The sequence below is a fragment of the Triticum aestivum genome, chromosome 1B (assembly GCF_018294505.1).
Source record: "Triticum aestivum cultivar Chinese Spring chromosome 1B, IWGSC CS RefSeq v2.1, whole genome shotgun sequence".
Lineage (NCBI taxonomy): Eukaryota > Viridiplantae > Streptophyta > Magnoliopsida > Poales > Poaceae > Triticum > Triticum aestivum.
The window spans coordinates 588352095-588359659 of NC_057795.1; the positions used below are offsets into that span (position 1 = coordinate 588352095).

General features: G+C 55.3%; 1 pseudogene; it reads right to left on the reverse strand.

Moving 5' to 3' along the window:
• Window positions 1–336: 336 nt before the first annotated feature.
• On the reverse strand, window positions 337–7224 carry LOC123096311 (non-symbiotic hemoglobin 1-like; annotated as a pseudogene).
• Window positions 7225–7565: the final 341 nt, after the last annotated feature.

Consider the following 7565-nt stretch of genomic DNA (forward strand, 5'->3'; position numbering starts at 1 on the left):
CTTGCATAGAATGCTCAGGAAGCACATATCTTTTTCTTTCTGATGTAGTTGCCCGACAATTGGCCCAACCTCCCAAGTAAAAAAAGAACCAGCGGTTGGAGGTTCGAGTTGACAGCACATCTAACGGCTCAGATAAGCGAGGTCACTAGAATGGACGGTCGGAAACTGTCAACAAGATAGGGCTTGGATTAGCTTCAGTTTTACTGTCTCAGAAAATGAAGGACGATTATTTGGTACTCCCTCCGTCCCAGAATAAGTATCTCAACTTTATACTAGCTCTAATACAAATTTGTACTAAGTTTAAAACACTTATTTTGAGACGGCGGGAGTATGAAATAAGCTGAAGTAATTAATATATTGATAATCGGGATTGTATAAAACAGTGATTTTTTTTGGCTGCCTCACGTGTCGTTATGGCAGCGTTTACGCAGTACAGTACACACATGGCACATCACAAGTTCACAACAGAGAGCTCATGAAAGCAGACTCCATGCGTGCCACATCAAGCCGCCGCAGCGAGCTTCATCTCCTCCTTGATGGCAGCGGCGAGCTGGTCGTAGGCCTCCTCCCAGGCCGCCTTCATCTCCAGCGTCCACATCTCCGGGACGGCGCCCTGGATGGTGTCCAGGAGCGCCGTCTTCACCACCTCGAAGTGCGCGTCGGCGACGCCGGCCCTGACGTGGGTAGCGCCGAGACGCCGGAGCGTGGCCTCCCTCACCTTGACGTCGCCGGTCTTGCGCAGCTGCGTGGCCGACTCGCAGGCCATGACGAAGACGGTCACGGCGTGCGCCTTGAGCTTCGGGTGGCTCTGGAGGGGCGCGTCCTCGCCGGCGTCGCGCAGGAACGGGAACATCGGCTTGGCCGCCGGCGCGATCTCGAAGATCCTGAGAAATGCAAGGCGTTAATCGGTCCAGTGAATGATGACCGGACACATGATGCATGACAGCATGAGCAATGCAAGTGAAAGGACACCTGAGGAAGAACTTGAGAGCGATGGATTCGGAGTCCGGCTTCATGGCTTTCCATGAGCGCAGGACCAGCTCCTCCTGCGCCTCGCTGAACGCCATTTGATTCTCTGCCTCGGCGTGTTTCTTAATCTGCTTCGTTCCTTGGTGCGTGTGGTCGATCGTGTCTAAAGGTACGAGTTCTGATGATGGTTTATATAGGCAAGGCTGGGTGGCTCTCTGCTGGCTCGATGTGATACTGATAGTACTATTATTTTGTACTCCTACCAGATAGATGGCCCTTGGGTGCGTGAGCGGGCAGAGACTTCTGACGAAGCAAAAGCCAGCTACCTGACTGATGATACGTCGGAGACTTTTGGCCGATCTTCCACGTCCTGCCCGGATCTCAAAATTCAAATCCGTTTTCCTTTCTTCCACTACTGCTATCCTTCGTTTCGGAGATTCTACGTGGGCCAGTTGAACAAACTTATTTCTCCTTCTCATCAAACAAAAGATTACAGTGCGTCTGTACATGCACAAAATGATGATATACTTTTTTTAAAGAAAAATCAGTGAGAAATGTAACCGCCCATGCTCGTGGGACGGATGCACTCTCTTCGGGCACTGAAACGATATCTTCCTATATACTAGCAGTGGATGGATGGATGGATGCATCAAACGGCAGTACATATATGAACATTTGTGCGTACTGTACCTGAGGAAGAACTTGAGCGCGATGGCGGCGGAGTCCCCCTTCATGGCGTCCCACGCGCTCAGCACCAGCGCCTCCTGCTCCTTGCTGAAGGTGCTCGCCTCCTCCGATGGCTTCTCTGTCAGCGCACCAACAGCCACGACAGACGAAGGCTTCACACCGAGGCGCGTAAACAGCCGGCCCAAGAGGATCACGCAGCCCAATAGAAGATTCGCTGGGCCAGAATGGGCCCGTTGAGCCCGCTCGCCTTCGGCTCGCTACTTAACCCCGATGGAGATGAGGGGAATCGGCATCCAGTGGGACCAGGAACGAACGGCGGTCTCTCTCTCTCTCTCTCTCTCTCTCTCCCTCTCCTCACCTACCTATCTTCCCCTTCCTCAAGACAGAGACTCGATTGTAATTCGAATTCCGGCCTGTAATCGTAAGCTACGAGTAGATCGACCTGGTACCTAACATCGTGGTATCAGAGACCAACACCACCCTCTCCGCCGCGTCGATCTGGAAACCCGTCGACGCGTCCAAGCGCGGCAAGCTTTCGTCGCCGCCATGGATCCAACACTCAAGGAGTATCTCGACAAGCTCCATCAGGACGCCAAGGCCGACTCCGCCCACGTCCTCAAGCAGCTGCAGGCGCAGTCCTCGCAGATCGACGATCTCCTTCACTGGAAGCCAGATCTCGAGGCGCGTTTCGCGAAGCTGGAGTCCACAGTCACGACGCTACGAGCGACCGCACCGCCGAGTGGAGCGGCGATCCCTCAACATCTTCCTCCCCTGCTTCCAGCGCGGGGAGACCTCCACGGGCCCGATGGCCGCGGCGACGTCAACCACACTGGAGGGGGCTCGTCAGTGACCCGCGAGTCGCTGGCGGCACCTCCGGTCACGGGTACGCCCTCTCTTCCGATCGCGCCGGCTCCTGTACCTCCCCTGTCCTCTTCCATCCTGACCAACTTGGGCCAACCACCATCCATGAATTTCCCGATGTTCACCGGTGAAAATCCACAGCTCTGGAAAACTCTATGCGAGCAATACTTCCAGATGTTCACGATCCCCGACACCTATCGCGTTCCCATGGCCACCCTAAATTTTTCTGGTCCCGCGGGCATCTGGCTACAATCCGTACAGAAAAAGCTAACCGGACTGGATTGGGAGTCCTTCACCACCCTCCTCTGCACCCGATTTGGTCGCGACAAACACCAAATGCTCCTTCGCCAATTCTACGCGGTCAAACAAACTACCACAGTAGCAGATTTTATCGAACGATTCGAGACTCTGATGAATCATCTTATATCTTATTCAGAGTCCACTCACCCGTATTTTTTCCTGACTCATTTTGTGGAGGGACTGCGACCGGATATCCGTGCGGTGGTGCTCGTGCAACGCCCACCGGACCTGGACACGGCGTGCTCGCTGGCCCTACTTCAGGAGGAAGTGGCCGACGGTGATCACTCGTTCGGGCGCCTCTCCAATGCTTCCCGAGGCCACGGTCACACCGGGCGATCGACACCGCCATCCTTCTTCAGTCGCCCGGCTACGCCAACCATGATCTCTGAAGATCGCCACGGAACTGACGCAACTCGCACGACACCTGAAGCCAGCAAGGTCGCCACTCTTCGCGCATTTCGCCGCGCGAAGGGGCTCTGTTTCAAGTGTGGCAAACGGTGGGGGAAGGACCATACCTACCCGCCCACGGTGCAAATGCACATCGTGGAAGAGTTGCTCGCCATGTTTCCCCAAGAAGATGTGCAATCTGAATCGCCACCAGCCTCACCAATATCTGACGAGGAGAACCTCTGCACTTTGTCCCGTCAGGCTGAAGATGGCTGGTCAGACCCAGGGGTACTACAGCTGCACGCCTGGCTCCAAGGACATGAGATCCTGCTGCTCGTCGACTCCGGTAGCTCTACATCCTTCGTCGACAGCTCTCTAGCAGCAAAACTCACCGGAGCCAAGCCACTGCCGCGCCCATGCCGCGTCCGTGTCGCCAATGGCAACACCATCCCCTGTACCACCTACATTCCAGAGTGTTAGTGGACAACCCAAGGGCATGATTTCAAAACTGATTTCAAGATCCTCAAACTGGGCTCGTATGATGCAATTCTCGGGATGGATTGGTTAAGGCAGCACAGCCCCATGAACATTGACTGGATCGAGCAATTCTTAACAGTTACAACTCCAGCCGGCCAACTGACGCTATCTGCTACTGCTTCAGACCAAACCCAATGCTCTATGATCTCCGCACCAGAGCTCCTCAAGGCTTGCAAGCAAGGATCGGTAGCACACATTGTCCACCTCAACGCTCTCGACAGCTCCAACACTACTGATTCTCCTATTCCTGTGGAGATCTTGCGCCTGCTGGAACAGTTCACAGATGTTTTTGAGGACCCGTGGACCTTGCCACCTCGCCGCGATTGCGACCATCGCATTCCTCTGATGGCCGGTGCGCAGCCTGTCAACTCCAGACCATACAGATACAAACCTGAATTGAAGACAGAAATCGAACGTCAGGTTCAGGAAATGCTCGATGCAGGAATCATTCAGAAAAGTTCCAGCCCCTTCTCATCCCCAGCACTGTTAGTCAAGAAGAAGGATGGTACATGGCGCTTGTGCGTTGATTACCATCGCCTTAACTCAATGACCGTGGTTGCCAAATTCCCAGTACCAATCATAGATGAGCTCCTTGATGAACTGGCAGGTGCAAAGTGGTTCTCGAAGCTCGACTTACGCACTGGATTTCATCAGATAAGGATGGCGGAAGGCGAAGAGTAGAAGACGGCCTTCCAAACACACTCAGGGCATTGGGAATACCGTGTCATGCCTTTCGGAGTACTGGGAGGCCCGGCCACTTTCAACGGAGGCATGCACACCACCCTGCGCCCAGTCATGCGCAAATGTGTCGTCTCATTCTTCGATGACATCCTCATCTTCAGCAAAACCCTGTCAGAACATATCCAACACGTCGTGCGCGTGCTTCAGCTGCTCAGAGACGACCACTGGCAAGTCAAACAATCCAAATGCTCCTTCGCGCAGCGCCAGATCGCTTACCTGGGGCATGTGATCGATGAACATGGCGTCTCCACAGATCCCAGCAAGGTCTTGATAATCAAGCAGTGGCCTGTTCCTCAGTGTGCCAAGGATGTGCACAGTTTCCTCGGCCTCGCTGGATATTATCGGAAGTTTGTGCAACACTTTGGGATCATTGCAAGACCCCTATTCACCCTACTCAAGAAAAACCACCAGTTTGTTTGGACAAATGACACGCAACAAGTGTTTGACACTCTGAAACTGAAGCTCACAACAGCACCCGTGCTGCAACTTCCTGATTTCAGCAAGAAGTTCGTGATCGACACCGATGCTTGCGCTTACGGTGTTGGTGTCGTCCTTCAGCAAGATGGGCACCCGATCGCCTACATGAGCAAGCCGCTCGGCCCCAAGAACCGCGGCCTTTCCACATATGAGAAAGAATGCATGGCCATTCTCATGGCCGTCGAGCAATGGCGCCCTTACCTGCACAACAATGAATTCATCATCCGTACAGATCAAAGATGCCTCGCGCACCTCGATGATCAACACCTGTCCACCCCGTGGTAACAGATGGCGTTCACCAAACTGCTCGGGATGCGCTATAAAATCTGTTACCGCTCCAGATCTTCTAACACAACTGCAGACGCGCTCTCGCGCTGTTCCCCTGATGAGCTCGTTGCGGCAGTGTCTGTCTGTACCCCGGCTTGGCTGGACGACATCGTGGCAAGCTACAGCACAAATCCACAAGTTCAGAAGATCTTGGAAGACTTGTCCAAACGCCTGGACCCCAAAGGACGTTTCTCCACGCGCGATGGCCTACTCTACTTCCGCGATCGGCTATGGCTGGGCGGCTCTCCTGCCTTGCAACAACGGATGCTCCGCGCATTCCACGACAGCACCATGGGTGGCCACTCCGGCGTGCCAGTCACTTATCGCCGTCTACGTCGCCTGTTCGCCTGGCCCAAGATGAAAGAACACACTCGTCAGTACGTCCAGTCCTGCTCAGTCTGCCAGCAAGCAAAACCAGAGCGCGTTCGCTACCCAGGACTTCTCGAACCTCTGTCGGTGCCAGACCGCGCCAGGAAGGTGGTCACCATGGATTTCATCGACAGTCTCCCTACTTTAGGCAAGTACAACTGCATACTCGTCGTTGTCGACAAATTCACCCGCTACAGTCATTTCCTCTCTCTGAGCCATCCATTCACGGTGGCCAAGGTCGCGCACGCCTACTTGGAGAACATTTACAAACACCATGGGCTTCCGGAGGCAATTGTGTCGGACATAGACCCAGTTTTCACAAGCAAGTTCTGGCAAGAGTTGTTCAAGATCATCGGATCAGAGCTCAACATGAGTACGCCGTACCATCCCCAGACCGACGGGCAGTCCGAACGAGTCAACCAGTGCCTGGAGATCTACTTGCGGTGCTTCACGCATGCCTGTCCAAGCAAATGGCACCAGTACCTCGCACTCGCAGAATTCTGGTACAACTCTTCCTTTCATTCTTCCTTGGGCACCTCACCTTTTGTTGCACTGTATGGGCATGAACCACGTCATTGGGGCATCGAGGCGGCCTCCACTTGCTCCATTCCCTCGCTCAAGGACTGGCTCGAGGAGCGCAAGCATATGAGGTGCTGGCCGAACACCTCCACCGGGCGCGCAACATCATGAAGACGCAGGCCGACAAGAAGCGCACTGATCGCTCCTTCGTCGTCGGGGATGCGGTCTTCGTCAAGCTTCAACCTACGTGCAGACGACGGTGGCGCACCGCGCAAACCACAAGCTCTACTTCCGCTACTTCGGACCCTTCAAGATCATCCGCGTCGTCAACCCCGTCGCGTACGAACTGGACCTTCCTGCCGGCGCCAAGGTCCACCCCGTCTTCCACGTATCTCAACTACGACGAGCACTCTCCAACAACACGACGGTGCAAGACAAGCTGCCCACCCCTCCGGAGGAACCACTGTCGCCGGTGGCGATCATCGTCACACGCTGGCGCAACACCCCCCAAGGCCGGCGCGAGCAAGTTCTCGTGCGCTGGTCCGACCCTTCCGTCCTCGACGCCACCTGGGAAGACGCCAAGTCCATGCGCGAGCGCTTCCCGACTCTGCTGGCTTGGGGGCAAGCCAGCTCTCAAGGAGGAGGGGATGTCAGCGCACCAACAGCCACGACAGACGAAGCCTTCACACCGCGGCGCGTAAACAGCCGGCCCAAGAGGATCGCGCAGCCCAACAGAAGATTCGCTGGGCCAGAATGGGCCCGTTGAGCCCGCTCGCCTTCGGCTCGCTACTTAACCCCGATGGAGATGAGGGGAATCGGCATCCAGTGGGATCAGGAACGAACGACGGTCTCTCTCTCTCTCTCTCTCCCTCTCCTCACCTACCTATCTTCCCCTTCCTCAAGACAGAGACTCGATTGTAATTCGAATTCCGGCCTGTAATCGTAAGCTACGAGTAGATCGACCTGGTACCTAACATTCTCCGTCGTTGCAGCCTGCTCCTCGCTGAAGCTGGCCGTCGCCACCATCGGCTCCTCCGATGGCCTCTCCATCGTTGCAGCCCGCTCCTCGCCGTTGCTGCTCATGTCTGTCCGCTCGGCAATATGGCGTCAGGAAGGGAAGCACACAACTCGAAAAGTTTCGCCTGCCCTGTCCAGTGGTGGTGCGGAGTGGCACGACATGATGTAGCTAGCTGGGTCGGTAGCGGCCAAGGAGCAGGATGGTGCGACGTTGATCCATGAAACACTCACGATCACGTACGGTCACCGTGATGGGCTTCATTCCGGCCGTTAACGGGAGCGGCAAAGAAGAATCTTCAGGTCCAGCCGGGGGGCTATATAGTAGACACAGCCTGTCGGAATTTCCTGAGTGCTCTCTTCGGCGCCTTCAGCCG